Source organism: Oryza glaberrima, chromosome 3 (assembly GCF_000147395.1).
Source record: "Oryza glaberrima chromosome 3, OglaRS2, whole genome shotgun sequence".
Lineage (NCBI taxonomy): Eukaryota > Viridiplantae > Streptophyta > Magnoliopsida > Poales > Poaceae > Oryza > Oryza glaberrima.
This window is the reverse complement of record NC_068328.1, coordinates 25,166,521-25,184,556: the sequence shown is the minus strand read 5'-3', so window position 1 is coordinate 25,184,556 and position 18,036 is coordinate 25,166,521. Positions and strand designations below refer to the sequence as shown.

Below are 18,036 nucleotides of genomic sequence, written 5' to 3'. Positions count from 1 at the left end.
GGTCTATAACCGGCACCTTTCTTCCAATAGTGCTTTTCATGCTATACACAAAGGTGCCGGTTTTGGGTCTAGAACCGGCACCTTTGTTCCGATAGTGCTTTTCATGCCCCACACAAAGTTGCCGGTTTTTGGTCTATAACCGGCACCTTTCTTCCAATAGTGCTTTTCATGCCCTACACAAAGGTGCCGGTTGGGAAGACAAAGGTGCCGGTTTTGGGTCTAGAACCGGCACCGTTGTTCCGATAGTGCTTTTCATGCCCCACACAAAGGTGCCGGTTTTTGCTCTATAACCGGCACCTTTCTTCCAATAGTGCTTTTCATGCCCTACACAAAGGTGCCGGTTGGGAATACAAAGGTGCCGGTTTTGGGTCTAGAATCGGCACCTTTGTTCCGATAGCAGTACTTATACTCCATCCTTTGCCACTCGAGCTGATTGAGCAAGAAGAGACCGGCGCCTCTCCTTCTTGCCCGATCAGCTCGAGGAGGGGAGGAGGTTTTGCTCTATTTTTTTGTGGTGTTTGGTTAAAGATTGAAGCCTAAAGGTAAATATTCATTATTTCTCTCTCCATTTAACTCTTCATTGTTGATTTGAATTGTCGTGTGCGTATGCATGTAAAATACGATATGGGTGTTGTTTTTAGGGATAATTCTTTTTATCTTTTTTGTGTCTATTGTTGGATGAAATGCTAAATTTGTGTTAATGTTTTCTTCCATCTACGTCATGGCCGTTAGTCAAATTAATGATTGTCAAACTATATTAAGGCCACGAAAATATCCATTGATAGCTTGATTTATCTCAAATTTATGTTAGGGGTGCCCATCGATCCGCTAGAGGAGGTGGAAGCGGTTTTGCTCGATATTTCTTGGGTTTTGGTTGAAGATTGAAGCCTACAAGGTAAATATTCATTATTTCTCACCCCGATTCACACCCGCTCGTTGAATTGAATTGCCATGTGGTAATACATGTAAAATGCACTAGTCATTAATTTGTATGGATCCATAAGTCATTCATAGATCTGTCTCGGGTGCTTTGCTAAATTTGAATTAATCATTTTTTCCATCTATGCCATCATCGTTAATGTTTCACATTAGCCAAATATTTTTTTTGCATTGACGAAAAATAGAATTTTTTTTTATCTTTTCGTTAGCCATGACTATCTAGTTAAGGTGACGTGAGTGTGTGCAAAAACCTCAATTTTATCGTAGGGTAAAATGGTCATTCCTCGTTGTTTTTATTCTAAAGTGCTTGTAAATTATGAAATCTTCATTGCTTTTTTCCTTCACGGTTTGTAATAAACAATAATAATCGCAGGTACCCATTGGATATAATGGATCTAAAATGGATAACTACAGCGGATCGTGACTCTGTGGAGTATTTCAGGGGAGTAACGGCTCTCGTTGCCGTGGCCACCAGCACAAACTCAGTCGATGCACCGGAATATATTTGGTGTCCATGCCATGATTGCAAGAAAGACAGACAACTTCCAGCTCAGCGGGTCCATTTACATCTCCTTACAAGGGGTTTTATGGACAACTTCCTTGGCAAGGAGGAGCAAGGTGAGGGAAGTGCCGGCAACTGTCACGGGCATGATGCAGATGTCGGCTACGAGGAGGAGGAGGACCAAACATGTGTCGATCACGGTGAACCTAATCTAGATCAGATGCTGCGACACGGGGAGAGATTTGACACTGATGATAGGGAATATCACAAGTTCACAACCATGGTGAAGGACTCCAAAACTCCAATTTACAATGGATGTAAGGCGGAGCACAGCAAGCTCCAAGTGGTCCTATCGCTGCTTCACCTGAAGGCGAGCAATGGATGGTCCGATAAGAGCTTCACTGAGTTGCTAGAGCTCTTGAAAGAAATTCTTCCTATGGATAATGTCTTGCCAGAATCGACCTACCAAGCCAAAAAAGTTATATGTCCCCTTGGTCTTGACATACAGAAAATTCACGCTTGTCTAAATGATTGCATTCTGTATTGTGGTGAATTTGCATATTTGGAGCAATGCTCGGTATGCAAGGCTTCCCGCTATAAGTGTGGAGACGGGGATGATGAGGGTGGAAATAAGAAAAGAGTGCCGGTGAAGGTCGTTTGGTATTTTCCAATCATCCCACGTTTGAAACGTATGTATGCAAACAAAAAGCATGCCAAGCTGATGCGTTGGCACCACAAAAGCGTAAAAAAGATGGAATGATACGACACCCAGCTGATGGGTCTCAGTGGAGAAAGATAGACAGGAAGTACGAAAAAGAGTTTTCTCACGACATCAGAAATGTGAGGATTGCACTAAGCACTGATGGCATGAACCCGTTTGGTAACATGAGCAGTCGTCATAGCACATGGCCGGTGGCTGTTATTATCTACAATATCCCTTCCTGACTCTGTTTGAAGTGTAAGTACATCATGATGCCACTTCTGATTCAAGGGCCTAAACAACCTGGCAACGATATTGATGTGTACTTCAAGCCGCTGGTAGAGGATCTTCATACACTATGGACGGAAGGCGTGCGGATGAGGGATGCGTACAAGCGAGAACACTTCACACGTCGGGCCAAACGGTGAAGGACATGAAAGCATGTATTAGGTGCATGGCCCAAACAGGAGGCAAGTGGTTGAATCACTGTCGGAAGACCGTGTACATGCGCCATCGAAGGTTCCTCAGGCGGGATCACCCGTACCGCCGAAATAAAAATGCTTTTGATGGGACGGTGGAAACGGATGGACGTCCAATTTTCAGAAACGGATGAACTATGGAAGTGTACTTTATGTGTAATGCATTTGAATATTTGCTATTATTATGGATTCTATTCTATGTTTTCTATTACATGCTCGATGACTTGAGGACAAGAAACTCTTAAAATCATATGCTCACCCCATGTTAGAGGTAAAATACAATCGCATTTATATTTTTGCACTTATGAATTCTTAGATATTGCAGACTTAGGAATTTTTCAAATTAATGTTCACAATTTAGACATAGGAATTTTTGGACTTAAAAATTTTAGACTTACAATCTTTTGACTTAGGAATTTTAAACTAGGTATATTTTGAGTTAGGATATATATGCCAATGTTTAGGATTTAAAGATAGGAATTTTTGGATTTACGAAATTTGACTTAGGCTTGTAGGTTTTTATATGTTGTGATCAATGGCTTGTAGGTTTTTATTTGTTGTGATGAATGTGAATGTGAATGTGAATGTGAATGTGAAATGTGGAATGTGAATGTGAAATGTGGAATGTGGAACGTGGAATGTGAAAGTGAAAGTGAAAGTGAAATGTGATTGTGAAATGTCAAATGTGAAATGTGAAATCTGAAATGTGAAATGTGAATTGTGAATCGTGAATTGTGAATGTGGAATGTGGAAATGTGGAATGTGCATTGTGATTGTGATTGTGAAATGTGGAATGAGGAATGTGAATGTGCTGTATGGATGTGGGGCTGTAGGGATGAATTTGGGTTTATATGGAATTGGGGTTGAATGGATGAATTCACTGAAATTATTATTGTTTTTGACTCAACAAATAGGTGTCGGTTTTTAGGCTTGAACCGGCACCAATATGGTCCTAATAGGTGCCGGTTTTGAACCGGCACCTATTTAACAGCCACGTGGCAATTTGGCTTAAAACCAGCACCTATTAGGACCATATAGGTCGGTTTTGAGTTCAAAACTGGCACCTATTTGACAGCCACGTGGCAGTTTGCTTTAGAACTGGCACCTATTAGAACCAAATAGGTGCCGGTTTTGAACCTATTTGATAGCCACGTGGTATTTTTGCTTAGAACCGGCGCCTATTAGGTAATAGGTGTCGGTTTTGACCTCAAAACCAGCACCTATTACCTATTAGGTGCCGGTTCTAGAACCGGCACCGATGACAAGTATCATCGGTGCCGCCTCCTTTGTGCCGGTAGGGAAAGCCGGCACCTATTAGGGTTTCCGAACCGGCACCTTTTACCCTTTCTGTAGTAGTGCAGCCACTTTTTACAGGAGTAAGGATATGAAATTTTGGAATCAAAATTAGCTTGGTTAATTATTTAAAATACTGTCATAGCAATATAAAACCGTTTTAACCAATTCATGTGAAGTGAGATAGAGCTCTATAAGTAGTCTTAATCTGCAGGACAAATATATAAAATGGAAATAATAAAAACTTACTACTCTATTCAACTGTCCTTCCACCATGAAAACAGGGGCGGCTCCAGTGGGTTGTCCAGGTGGTCCTTGCGCCACCCTCCCCCACCCCCCCCCCCCTCCCAGCCCAAACAAAAAAAATGGCCACTCCAGAGAGTAGGGTTAGCGGTAGGGACGCAGAGGAGAGGCGCATGGCCACACCAATACACCCCTTAGTCGCGCCGCTCCAGTCCTCCCCCAAATCACGTTGCTCCCGTCCCATCTTCGGTCTCCCCGCTCCTCTTGCTTTGCACAAGCGCCCCCGGCTGGCTGCGCTGCTCCCCTAGTCTTGTCGCCTGGCGCCGGCGGCCATCGCCTGCAGTCATCGGCCACTCGGCCACCTGGGACCGGCGGCCATGATTCTGCCCCCACCGCTGTGCCGGCATCGGGTCCCTCTCGCTCGACGGCTCTGCTGATCTGCTCCAGTGCACCCTGCTGCCCCTCCATGATGACCGAGACAGCGAGACGGATGAGCGACACGAGCCCCCCTGCCGCCGGCCCCTGCCTAGTGCATAGGTGAGTTACTCATTTCTTGCTCACTATGAGTAGCCTTAGTTTTTACTTTGAATAGATTGGTCGTTGATGAATGAAAAATGTGGATAAAAAAATATGAATGAAAACTAAAACTTAGATATTTTTTTGAGCAACAACTTAGTGAGTAGTCAAATATAGTAGTGCTATTGGAAAATTTTTGTTTGGCTCATTAATTTGTAGTGCAAATTGCAGTGAGACATGAAAAGGAATGGAGACATTGTAGTGCAATTTTTGTTTATCTCATTAATTTGTACTCCATCCGTTTCATAATGTAAGATTTTTTAGCATTACCCATATTCATATAGATGTTAATGAATCTAGACACACATATATGTCTAGATTCATAAATATCTATATGAATGTAAGCAATGCTATAAAGTCTTACATTCTGAAACGGAGGAAGTAACTTTCATAACTTTGAACTGAAAATGTTGGTTTTAATCAATTTGTGATGTTCTGAGATATATTGCTATATTTGAACTATATTTTCACTGTATTTGACATATTTGACTTGATGTTGTAACATCATGGTAATTTGGGACGCCAAGTAGGACCACCCAACGAATCGTTCCTGGAGCCACCACTGCATGAAAATGAGTGTTCACCCATATATTCTCCAGTAATGTGAAGGATATTAGATCGATGAATAATGACGACAGAAAAAATTAATTGCTGTTTACTTCCTACGTTAGTTCCCAGGCACATCCAAAGTCTAAAATCTTCCTAAGTCCTGTATTTTGTAATCCTTGGTTTTCTACCCGGCCGATCGAATTTCACTTCTATTCCTTTCTTTTTTTTTTCTATCCTAGATTTTTTCAATCCTGTAGAGCCCTAACAAATGCTACGAGAGAAGTGTTTCAGCGTACAACAGTCGTAGAAAGAATCGTACGTATCGCAGCACCGATATGTACGATGTTTCCATATTGCAATATAGATAATGGTTGTACGATGAAACTTAAAAACGGCGATGACTTTGTTTATGGGCTCCGCATTATGTATTCTCGCGCCGTCCATGGTTAATCTAAAGTATTAAAACCTACCCCCTTCTGCTCGCTCCTCCGAATTTTGGACTGGCGTGGATGTTGCCACGTCGCGACACGTGCCGGAGCGCTGGAGGGTGCGATTTTGCAGAAAAGTCCTCACTTTTATAGGTTATTCGTTATATGTCCTCGCTGTGAATTTTTCGGTTTAAAAATATTTCGTTGAGGCCCTTCGAGTCCTACGATATCCTATACGAAGGAGGCAAAAAAGAGAAAACAGGACCGCGCCCTGTATCATGGAAACTGAGGGGCCTTTACGCAAAAACTCCTTTCCTCCTCTCCTCACTACCCCTAAACCCTAGCCGCCGCTGCCCCCTCCTCCCTTTCGTCTCTCCCTCACCCTCACCCTCTCCCGCCGCCGCCGCCGCCGCCTCCCCATCGCTCCGCCACCTCTGCCTCTACCTCCCCCTCGCGTCTTCGCCGTCGCGTCCACCTCCGCGGCTCCGCCGCCCCGCCGCCGTCGACGAGGCGAGCAGCCATCTCCGCCTCGGCGGCCGGCGTCGCCGACCGCCACTGCTTCCGCCTTTGCCTCACGCCACCAGCCGCCGGCGTCCATGTGGTCGGGTGACGCGGATATGAGTGCCCCCCGTGCGCCGGACAGCGTCTCTGCCTCGGCCGTCGCCGAGCGTCGCCACTTCCGCCTCCGTTTCATTCTGCCACTGTCGAACGCCGCCGCCGTAGCACCCACCCTCCGTTGCCGTCGCCATCGCCGAGCACCCTTGCTGCGTCCTTCACCACCATTGCCAACGGCCGTTGCTCCGCGCTCCGTTGCCGCTGCCATCAAGAAGCGACGGTGGTGACAGAGCCGGCATCAATGAAGGTGGTGGCTGCAGCGAGAAGAGGAGAACCGTCCGTCGCCAGGCTGATCTGCCGACGAACTCGGCAGCAACATGGTCGGTGGCCGCCGTTACCTCCTTCCCCAGCGCCGCCTCCATCGTCTTCCCTGCCTCGACGGCCATGGCGGGCGGCGATGCGGCTCTCTCTCTCTCAAGGGCAGAGAGGGAACCTCTGCGCGGCAAAGGCGACGGTGGGTGGAGGATGGACCTATGGCGGAGGAGGAGGATGGCTGAGCGGCGGCGGCGAGGGAGAGGGAGAGGAGAAGGTGAGACGAGAGGAATGTGGTGTTGTGATGTTGTGTAGTTCTCTTTTCACTGCATGTGTTGTTGTAGTCTCGCTGGGAATGGAGCGGGGGAGATGGTGTGCTGCCAGCGACAGCTGCAGGACTTTGTCATCGGCATGGACCAAAGAGGCACATAATAATAAGTCTGAAATCTCAATCTCCACTCTTTTTCTTTCTCACTTTTTACATGCTCATGTTGTTATTGTCCTGTTCTCCCCTTACAGTTGCAGCTTACTAACTTATATCTAATGGAACTGGCACTTGCATTAGTAATCTGATTATTTATCATCATAGACACATGAAAAACTGATGTTTTCTCCCCTCCTGATTTATAGGATTCTTCCAGAAAATGTGTCAACTCTTTCGTGTCAGCATGAGACAAAAGAAAAGGTTTTTTCATACTCTGATGCTTCTGAAGTTCTTAGATATGCTTTTACTATGACAGAAGCTGCAATCGATCATGAGTATGAGGTTAGTTCTCTTTTTCTCTGAATATTTTTGTTCTATGGTTTGAAATTGCCAAAGTAGATTTTGGTTTAAACTTCTTTGCCCCTCTACTGTGGTGATTAACTTTGTACTCCATGGGTGGTTCAAATGCTTGCATTAAATTAATGTTTAGCTTTTTTAACCATCCTTTACTATGATGATACATTTATTGTTAAACTATTCAATACAGAGATAGATTTGTCATTACCAACACTAAAAAATTTACATTAGCTGAGACCTGTTTCTTATCATGTACTATCTAGAGATAATTGTTGATGGATGAGGAGCTGAGCTTGGCGGTGGAGCACGACATGCTGCTCCGGGAGGAGTGTTCCATCGTCTTCACGCTCATCAAGCGGAGACCTACACTCCTGCCGCCGAAGCCGCTGGTGGCCGGTACCTCGCGAAGTCCTCACGGAGCCCTGGCACTAAGCAGTGCTCGTGAGTTGTTCCTCCAACTTTGTGACACTTTGTCGAAGATACCACTACCCTGTTCCTATGAAAGTATGGGAGCTGAGGTTCTGCATGACAAGGCAAGCCCACCCTGCTCGTTCTTGACTCCCTGATGATTGATAATTCAGTACATGCCCAACAAAGTCCATACGTTTTCTGGATCAAAATCGATCATTATTTCTACCATGTAGCGTACCGTAGGCGTAGCCATTATGGACTTTTACATGAATATATTTTTCCCTGATGAAATTTCTGAGACCAGTCTTTCTGATCTATAGTTTGGCTGCATTTCTGTCAGGCGCCTTACTGATTAAACTCATGGTTGAAGAATTCCTCTGAGAAATTCAGTCACAGATCTTACATGCCATTTTCTTGGCTGTAATTTATCTATCTTTGATGTGCTACCGGAATGCACATACCCTCCATTTTCAGTTTTTTTTATAGTTCCTTGGGAAGTCTTATTTGTTCTCTAATCTTTATCTCTGTATACGTGATCATTATTTGATTGTACTGGTGAACAGCATTCCCTACTCTATTTTATTGCACCAAGTAGTATGCATAAACTGTTGTTCAGTTAAACTATAGCATATATTTTTGTATGTGGCAATATATATATTTGGCAGTTTCTCACTAACCATTTTCGTTCTCTGGCATTGCAGAGAGCACAATAAGAGGCAAGCATTGGACCTTAGCTAACAGGATAACCAAATGTATGTCTTCCTTTCTACCCAATGATCACACCTTCTCAAAATTTAATACCAGCCAAAACAGATTAACTAAAAGAATTCATGTTTAAGGACATCTACTTCTGTGCCAATACTGTCGCAATAACAGCTAAAACAAGCAGCTTCATAAAAATACTAGACTATTCTAAGAAATTTTATATCATGACAATTAACAGGACAGCTAAAAGACATATCAAAATTTCGACCGAACCAAGAGTTGGGAGTTCCGGAATGTCTGCTTTGCTGTTCCTAGACTATTCTCTGAAATTTTGCATTGTCGCAATTAATAAGACAGTTATTGAGCAAAGCAAAATAGTAAGCAATATCTACATATACTTTCTATTTACATACCAACCAAAAATATAGAAAACTAATTATGATTTCCCCTTCAGTATTTCACAAGGCAATATTCAACATAGTATATACTATAATGTGTGATCACCAAACCTACAGCTACCCAAATTTTGAGTTTTACCATCAGTATGAATTTCTTAACATGTAGTGTTGAGACTGGAAAGTTCAATACTGAATTTCTGAATATGTACTGCTAGGACTTCAAAACCACTGACCTCTAGGAAGTAAGCAAAGCCAACTGGCATACCAGATGACAACCCAACTATTCAAAGTTTAGTTTTTTATTTCTGAATCACAGTTCAGATTTGTCAGGAAGACTTTAAACTGCTAAATGCCATCTTGATAGCACTATATCTTGAGACTTGTTTGTACCAGCTTGAGCCAGTTGCTCTTTGTAATTTTATAAGCCCTTCAAGCCCTTTGTTCTTATGATTAACCCTAGCATGGTCAATTTCTAAAGAATGGATACTTCATGTTTGTCATTTCAATCAGTTGATTCTGCTATAGTTTATATGTATTTTTAGTAGCTCATGAGCATCCTAATTTGTTGTTAACTTGCAGTTTTTGAACGTCATTTCTGAAGAAATAAACATTAATCTCCTCAACCTGACATCTCAAACAACTAACTTCAGTTTCAGTGGTGAGTGTATCCTTTAGAACTCCTTTAGAACTGTTCCTAATAACTGGTCTTCAGTATTGGAAATCTAGGACTAGAGTGATATTTTTACAGTTGACGTGATCCATCTGGATTTGTTCAATTTGTGAAAAAGCATCTTGCAGCAGATTGTTTGCTCTCTGTTTCCAAAACCTGGTTCTCCAGATGATTTAGCTATATTTTGTGCTCATCAAAGAAAGCAGGGCCTGACCCTCCTGACCAAGTTGTCAGATAACGCTTGCACGAGTAGAGTGAATCTCCTTGTAGCAATTTTCATCGGATTATCTCATATTATTATGTAAAACTATGATTTTGTTTTACATATATATCGGTACATTCATCGTGTAAAACTTTGATTTCATTTTTTATATGCATTAGTGTGCATAATCTTTAAGATTGTAATGGTGGGTAAGACCATAAGAGTTTTGTTCTTATCAGAATCTTTAGTTCAACTTATATGAAATTACTCATCAAGGGGCAACCTAATATGTCGTTAGATTCATTTGTCTACAACTTTGCTCAACAATTCTTTCTTGGTTGTCTAAGACAATCACTGATTTAGTCCGAAAGCAAATAATTTAATCTAATCATTGCCTTGCTCGCACAAAGCTTCAAATGTGGGAGGATGAGTTTGCTCCCTGCTAGCTGAAATATCATTTTTAAATATTCGTACTGTATTATTCCTTGTTGCTTTATAATTGATGTGCTTTTTTTAGAGTGTCTCAGTTGATCATACAAGCATATTTACAGCAGGAATTCGTATTAGCTCATTTGTAAACAACAATATACTTTTTTATGCTATTGTTTTTCCAAAGAAAAAAGGGTGAAGTTTGTGCTGTCTATTACAACTGCATCCAACCTTGCTATTCATCTGGTCCAAGGAGGTCATTGCACGCATTTTACTCCTTGTGCTTTTATGCTATTATAAACAAAAAAAAAAGGATTTGTGAAAGGTCATATTTCATACTCTAAATTTTTGTTCTATTGTCGTCAAAATTCCTACTGTAGATTCTGTTATGTGAAATTCCTACTCTATTGTTCGTGTTGGCAAATTGATCATAGAAGATTGAAGATGTTTGGACATGTTATATTATAGATTCAGATTTATTTTTTTATGAAGCTTAAATTACACATTATAGAATTGGTACTCATATGCCGTAATGCTGATTCATTCACTCTCTTTTCCGAAGTAATACCAAACACCCCTCTTAGACGCCACTGGTGCGGCGCGCAAGGCGCGTGTTCGCCTCTAGTATCATACATACACGCGACGAAACGCGAGGTCTCTCCAATCCAACAACCAAAAAGTTCTCGGGCGATCATCGATCCGTACTCTGATGACCCTGCCCGCATTAATTCCCCGCACGACAGCAGCTCCACTGTAGTACAGTATGAAATTTCCCCACTACGCCACCCCAGGCTCCGGCCAATACGCATGGCAGCCGCCAGTGGCGGATGCAGAAGGTTCTTTTTTTTTTCTTAGCATGATCAAATCTAATGATAGATAACAAACTAACAAGTAAATACATATAATATTTTAGGTGCGACTAAAGAGAGCGCATGCACCCGTAAGTGCTAACTAGTGACCATCTTTTTACAAAAATAATACAGTGTGTATCAACCCGTTACCCTTCTTAAGTAGTAGCACCCGCCACCTGCATCCTCATTATCCATCTAAATTTCAAATAAATTTTTCTCTTAAATTACTTATCTGATCAACGATCCGATTACACTGTTGTGTTCGTTACAATTAAATATGTACAACAAGATCTTACATGATTATATTATAATAAAAAAATTATATTTGTAAATTACTTTTATTATATACTAAGTTACTTTTATCATATATATAAATTACTTTTAATATATAAATTACTTTTAGATTTGATTAAATTACTTCCTATACATTCGTAATGCTATGTGTTTTTAGTCAATTCCGTAATTTGTGCTGATTAATTTAGTTTCTAGATAGAGTTATGTTTTTATCCCTACAACAGATTTACTTCTAATATCATGACAAAGTTACTTTCTTTTTTCTTAAGTTACTTTTATAATATATGTGAATAACTTTTAGACTTTATTGTATTTACTTTTATATGTTTAAGAAGTAATTTAGTGAAACCTTAAGTAATTTAGATATATTATAAAAGTAATTTGTAGTTTTTCAACGTAATATAATCGTGTGAGACTTGTTGTAAAGATTTAATTGCAATGAACAAAATGGTGTAATCGGATAGTAGATTGGATAAGTAATTTGAGAGAAAATTTTTAAGAAGGGAAAAAAGACATGGATGCCTAACACTATGATGCTTCTCTCAAAAATCGAATGCCGCGCCAGGCGTTGCTGTGTAAGACCAAATCGAGAGACTTCTCGTTATAGATTTTAACATTTTATCATGTATAAAAGTAAAATTGAGTTGTGGCTAAAGACTAATCATGATAATTAATTAGTGCTAATCTAATGATGCATGTGTAGCTAGGCTAATGTTAAGCACCGTATTTAGTATCTAATGTAAGGCTGCATGCGGCGGAGTCCAGGCACCTGCCCATGCTAGCCGGCCCTTGGCTCCGCCGCTGGAAGCGACAGGTAGGATGGCACCACCCATGCATCCACCTATCGACCCCCCTTTGTCGACGCAAGATCCAACTGCGCGTATACAAACACGCAGCTCTCGGTCGGCCACCGACACTATGCCGGCTTTTCATATTCTAGACATTTTTAAAAACTTATTTTACAAATACACCCTTAAAAACTTAGAATGGACTCATTTCGCAGTGTCAGCATTATAGGCGATGTGGTCCAACATGACAGCGTCAATAACGTTGGCACCATCCCCATCACTCTCCCATAAAGGCTAAGTTACTCATATCAAGAGGGCCGGTGCCGATGACACTGATGTCAAGGACCTATTTAAAAAAATTCCGAAATGATCTATTTTTAATTAAAACGCTTGCTCCACCGTGTTAAGGTAGGATTGGAAAATGGAATGCCACGACTATAAAGCTAAGACATTATGCAACGAAAAATATTACTAATCTAAAATTGAGAGATATGGAGCTGATAAAAACAACAGAAAACTCATTGTAAATTTTAGAATGGTCTTCGGCTTGCAGTAAGTGGTAATGAAAAGTTGATTTTCAAAATATCTATTTACTTAGGAATGGCTCAGTTCACTACTAGAAAAAGCATTTTCACCGACGTTGGGTATTTATTTTCGCAGGCGGACATAACCCTCGGAGCCAAATGGCCGCCTACAAAAATGCAAACCGGGGTGAAGCTCGCTATCCGCCTGCGAAGGCTGCATTAGTACCCTTCATTTTTGCAGGTGGACCTCTTAAGTGGTCCACCAGTGAAAATAGACTTGGAATATAAATAGAGCGAACCTAGGGGCTATTTTTTCTAAGGTTGTGTTCTTTGCTCAATGTTCCCAACCCCTCTCCGTCATTTTCCATGTGCACGCTTTTCAAATTGATAAACGGTGTGTTTTTTTCAAAAAGTTTCTATACGAAAGTTGTTTAAAAAATCATATTGATCCATTTTTTTTAAAAAAATAACTAATACTTAATTAATCATGTGCTAGTGAACTGCTTCATTTTCCATGCGCAGGAGATGGGTTCCCAACCCTTAGAAAAGAACACAGTCTAAGTCCTCTTTCTCCCTCACTCCTCCTCTCCTGCAGCGGCTCCCCTCCCCCCTCCCTCCCAGATCTGGCCGGAGGAGGGAGGGGAAGGCCGGCAGCCGCCGGTGAAGGGCGGACCGGCCGCGGGGCGTGGCATCGCGTGCGGGGCGGGGGCGGACCGGCCGACGGCGGCTCCCCTCCCTCTCTCCCTCCCAGATCTGGCCAGCGGGGGAGGAGGGAGGCTAGTGACCAGCGGCGCGGGGCGGACAGCGGCGAGGTGCGTCAGTGTGAAAATTTGTGATGTGTTTGATTTGATTGTGAATGATTTGGTTTGATGTGTGATTATGAATGATTTGGTTTGATCTGTGATGCTTTTGTGTATTTGATTTGGTTTGATGGTGAATCTGGATGGAGGAATGGGAGGAGAATGGGCAGCTACTGCTATCGGCCGAAACAGCGGTGGGCGGTAGCTGCTTTTTTTTAATGCTGGGAGCTATTTTCGCAGGCGGACCAGTTGTCCACCTGCGAAAATCACGTCTGCGAAAACCTCTTTAGTCCGCATGAAAAAAAAATGTGTTTTCTAGTAGTAGTGGTTCGAGAGAAAATAAAGGTTTCCTAGGTATGTCTTCCCAAAAAAATAAAGGAAAAAGACAGGTGAAAACCGTACTCCTATGAATCTAGACTGGAGGTGCTTTAAAATTTTCAAAGCTAATTAGGCACGTAGTAGTTGCACGAGTTTTACGAGCTTGGGATGAGAATGATACATTCCGAACATACAGCCGGCCGTGTCCTTTCGACCGATAGCGCCACGCATGAAATTGAGCACTCCAACATACGTTGGTACGTGTATTATTATATGCCTAAGTACGAGATAAAGGACATAGAAATGGTGCCAAAAGAATATATTTGATCTTCAACTTCTACTTATATATGAATAAATAAAACACATAATACATAAAAATACACTCATGATAAATTTAGTAATATGTAATTCAGTATTTTTTAAGTAGTGAGTAATTTTTGGGACAACTGGAGTTGTTTTTAGTTTTGAAAATGTAAATGTAATTTTACTATGCATGTTATTAAGTGATATACAATTATGTAATATATATATTATTGATTTATTGAGATTTTTTTTATCGATGTTTCGATGACATCCGCCTAGTTAGTATACAACTTGAAATAACGTATATTTTTGCAAGGTAAAATTTATTATAGAACACTCAAAATTTATTTATGTAATTTGCTAGTATATATTATAAAAACGTGTCACGGCTAAAAGACAACCTAAAAACTGGTAATTTGCTGAATGACACTTAATTTTGTAATGGATTATATGTCTATCTTTAATTAGATGACGTAGTCTTATTGGCAATATGTTTAATAGAAAATATATTCAACTAATTTATCCTAAAATCCATAAAAACATCTACAGTATAAAAACAATTATTACTTAAAGCATAGAAATACACGTAGTACAAATTATATATGATTTCATACAAACCAATTCCATGGTTGCGACACCATATTTTCTTATAAATTCAAAACTTCACAGTTTCACATAATTTTAGTTTACAATTCATATGATGCAAGGGTAATTAAATAATCATAACCAACATAATCCCAAATAAATTAGAATAGAGTAAAAAAAAGGTATTTCAATAAAAAATCACTCACACATATACATATGTAATAAAATTTTGAATGGTGATCCGATGCTCTCTACTGATAGTATTATACTACCAGTAGAAATGATCTGATCTGTTCGTTATTTACTAATACATTGATTAAGTGTAACCTTTTCATTTATATATTTTTTTGCAGCTAGATTGATCAATCTATTGTTATTTATTGTGCTAGCATCGCCATATTCCATCGAAATAAGCCAAAAAGGAATAAAAATAGGTTTAGTAACTACTAAATGACAATTATACCCTTTCGCACTTTTTTTTACAGTAATGTCACTTTATGTTTCTACTGCTGCTATTTAGGATGGTATAGTATAAATAGATCTAAACCGTTCGATCAAATAAGATCAACGGATTAGATTACTTTCTACTGCCAATAGAGAGCATCGTAAAGGGGCTCAAATTTCAAACATGTTAAACAAGATGCCCACGCATGTGCGCTTGCTACCTTTCTAGTTCAAGATAAAAGCACTAAAGCTATTTACCGCGGTTACATGTTGTTACTCGTTCATTATAGGATAGATAAACAAATTGTTTCAGGCCCCCCAATCCACTGAGTTTGACCAAAACTAAAATCTATGTTGTGAAATAGACGAAGACTTTAATATAAGTGATAAGAATGTCTCTTACATTCAAAGAAAAATCAACTTTTGTCCATGTAAACTCTCCTATTATCACCATTATTTACTATCATTGTTCTTAAAAGATAGATAACTTTTTAGTAAATCTGACTTCATCTGTATCACTAAAATAAGCGTAATACATCATTAATATATAAAACGTTCATTTCCACTATGTACCTAAATGTATGTGTCTACACTTATTTCTAAATCTACGAATAAATATTCTAAAACCGCTTCTATTGATTATTAGTATAACACCATTGAAAAAATAGACATGAATGCCCCCTCTAATCGGTGGAACCATTAAGGTTTTATTTATCTGTTGCCTTCAAGCATGGGTCAAAATAGTCGTGCCTCTCACGGCTAGTGTAGAACACGATTTTAATTAATCATGGTTCACTATCGGTACCCTCAAAGATGATTGCATCAGTAAGTAGGAAGTTGAGCACTATTATCAATGGTGGCCGCCACCACTAGACATGCCTCAACTCAACCATATGCGTGCCCCCTGCTATACTTGTGGTAACATAGCAAGCTCTGTTATCTATGCTCGGTGCCCTTCAGGGAAACAAAAAGAAGATGGATGTGATAAAAATAGTTCTTCACTTCTTCCAAAAAAAAAAGTTTCCTTATGTTTTGTGTAGACATGATTTTGTTTATGGTATTAATTAGTACTGCTTAATTTTTTTATTATACAAATACAATGTAATCTTTAGAAATGAGTGAGGTTAATCACTAAAAATATATATAGCTAAACAAACATGTGATCGTGACAATCTTCAGAGTATCATTTATATGTTTGATAAAGATCTATATTTTAGCATCTAGTGTGTATTCGTCACCTATTGTTCATAATTGCACGAGACACCTTTACTAATTTTAAAAATGACTTTCGGCGGTAGGCGACGTACCCGTCGACAGCGAGCTATACATGGTGACTTCGTCAATGCCAAAATACGTCAGCCTAGTCTCTCGGAAGTACTCATAGGGGTATGTGCATGTGTGCGTTCATAGGGTTGAGTGTGCGCGTGTTGTGAGCGCCTGCGTTTGTACCTTGTTTCTCAAAAAAATATCAAACACTATTTATTGTTTCTCTTTTAGTTTAATAGATAAAACAATAGAGAGAGGACAACAGTGTTGTGGACTTGTGAGGGTGAGGAGGTGGTGGAGATTTTATTTTTCTAATTTTTCTATGATTTAAGTGAAAGTCGATGACGGGGTGTTTCATTTTTTCTAAGAATTTTTAAGGTTTTTCCTGTTTTTTATAGGACGTGACACATGGCGACTTAAGATTTTTTTATAAAAAGTAGATCTAATAGTTAAAAATTATGGATAAGTCAATTTAATTGGTTTTTCTTATAATTTTACGACATATTATACGGTGATTTATGAGCGCTCTAGGAAAGTTTAATTGATTTTTGTCACGTATAGTGATTTAGTATAACATAATACATATGTTCAATTAATTTTTCGTTGTTACTTAGTTGCCATGCAAACCATAGGGTCTACCATCAAATGATGTTTGTTAACTTCTATATAGTAAAATATAGCTAATGTGGTCTTGATTTATTTATTTAATTATAAATAAATCAATAATTACGACTATTTTTATATTATGTTAATTAAAGAAATAGAAGATGAGATAATTGAATTGCAGAGGAGAGGATGGGTGAGTCAGATGGGGAAGGTCGGAGATATACGTAAGGCAGGAGGATGGGAGGAGATTATTGTTTTTAAGATAGATCGAATGGGTCCTAGTTTTGAGTTATCTATTTTTATAAATACATTAAATCTTAGATCTATTAGAAAATAATTTGGGTGTCGTATTTTCTAATTAAACCGCTTAAATTGTTCTAAATTGTTCTAATTTAAGTGTATGTTATCAATCACAAGGTTTAAAAATCTGTATGATTTTTTCTTAAAAAATATGGATCAGTGAACAATAGCTAGTTCATATAATATGTATGACCCAAAGTAATGATATTTTTAATAATATAGTTAACTCGGATCTTCAATTTTGTTTTATAGTAAATAATCTAATGGTATGCACCAATAAAAAGTTAGCTATATGATTTAGATAATAATTGTTTAAAAGTTGTTATCCTCAAATAGTTTTTCCATCTAACATAAACAGGAAAATAGGAGAGAAAAGGAAATAGGTGGAGAGGTATGTACGTACAATGGGTCCACCGTATATTAGTGAAAATCGATAACCGGATGTTTTGCCTATTCTCAATTTTTTTGAGATTTTTCTAATTTATTAAAATATCATGTGGAAGCATAGAACCGTTTGTAGAAGTGCTATGTGGCGGTTTAATAGAGCTTATAGGATATTTAGTGGACAAAGAGCTAAATATGCTTCCATGTGATAATTTTTAAATTAAAATATAGTTAATATCAAATGTAGACGTAATATTCTCATATATTAGATAAGGATTCAAGAATATTTCTTGTTATGTATAAAGATTCAAGAATGGACGGACGGTGCGTAGCACGTACATATGAGGGATATTTTTTTCTCTATCCGGTGAATAGTACAGTACGTATTGTACATCTGAGAA

General features: G+C 39.4%; 1 long non-coding RNA gene and 1 pseudogene across 1 annotated transcript; both read left to right on the top strand.

Annotated features, from left to right (window-relative positions):
• Positions 1 to 1,526: 1,526 nt before the first annotated feature.
• On the top strand, positions 1,527 to 8,102 carry LOC127766359 (uncharacterized; annotated as a pseudogene).
• Positions 8,103 to 8,108: 6 nt separating this feature from the next.
• On the top strand, positions 8,109 to 9,938 carry LOC127766547 (uncharacterized). The gene is made up of 2 exons (XR_008016251.1): positions 8,109 to 8,520; positions 9,451 to 9,938. It is a non-coding gene; the product is annotated as an uncharacterized LOC127766547 (long non-coding RNA).
• Positions 9,939 to 18,036: the final 8,098 nt, after the last annotated feature.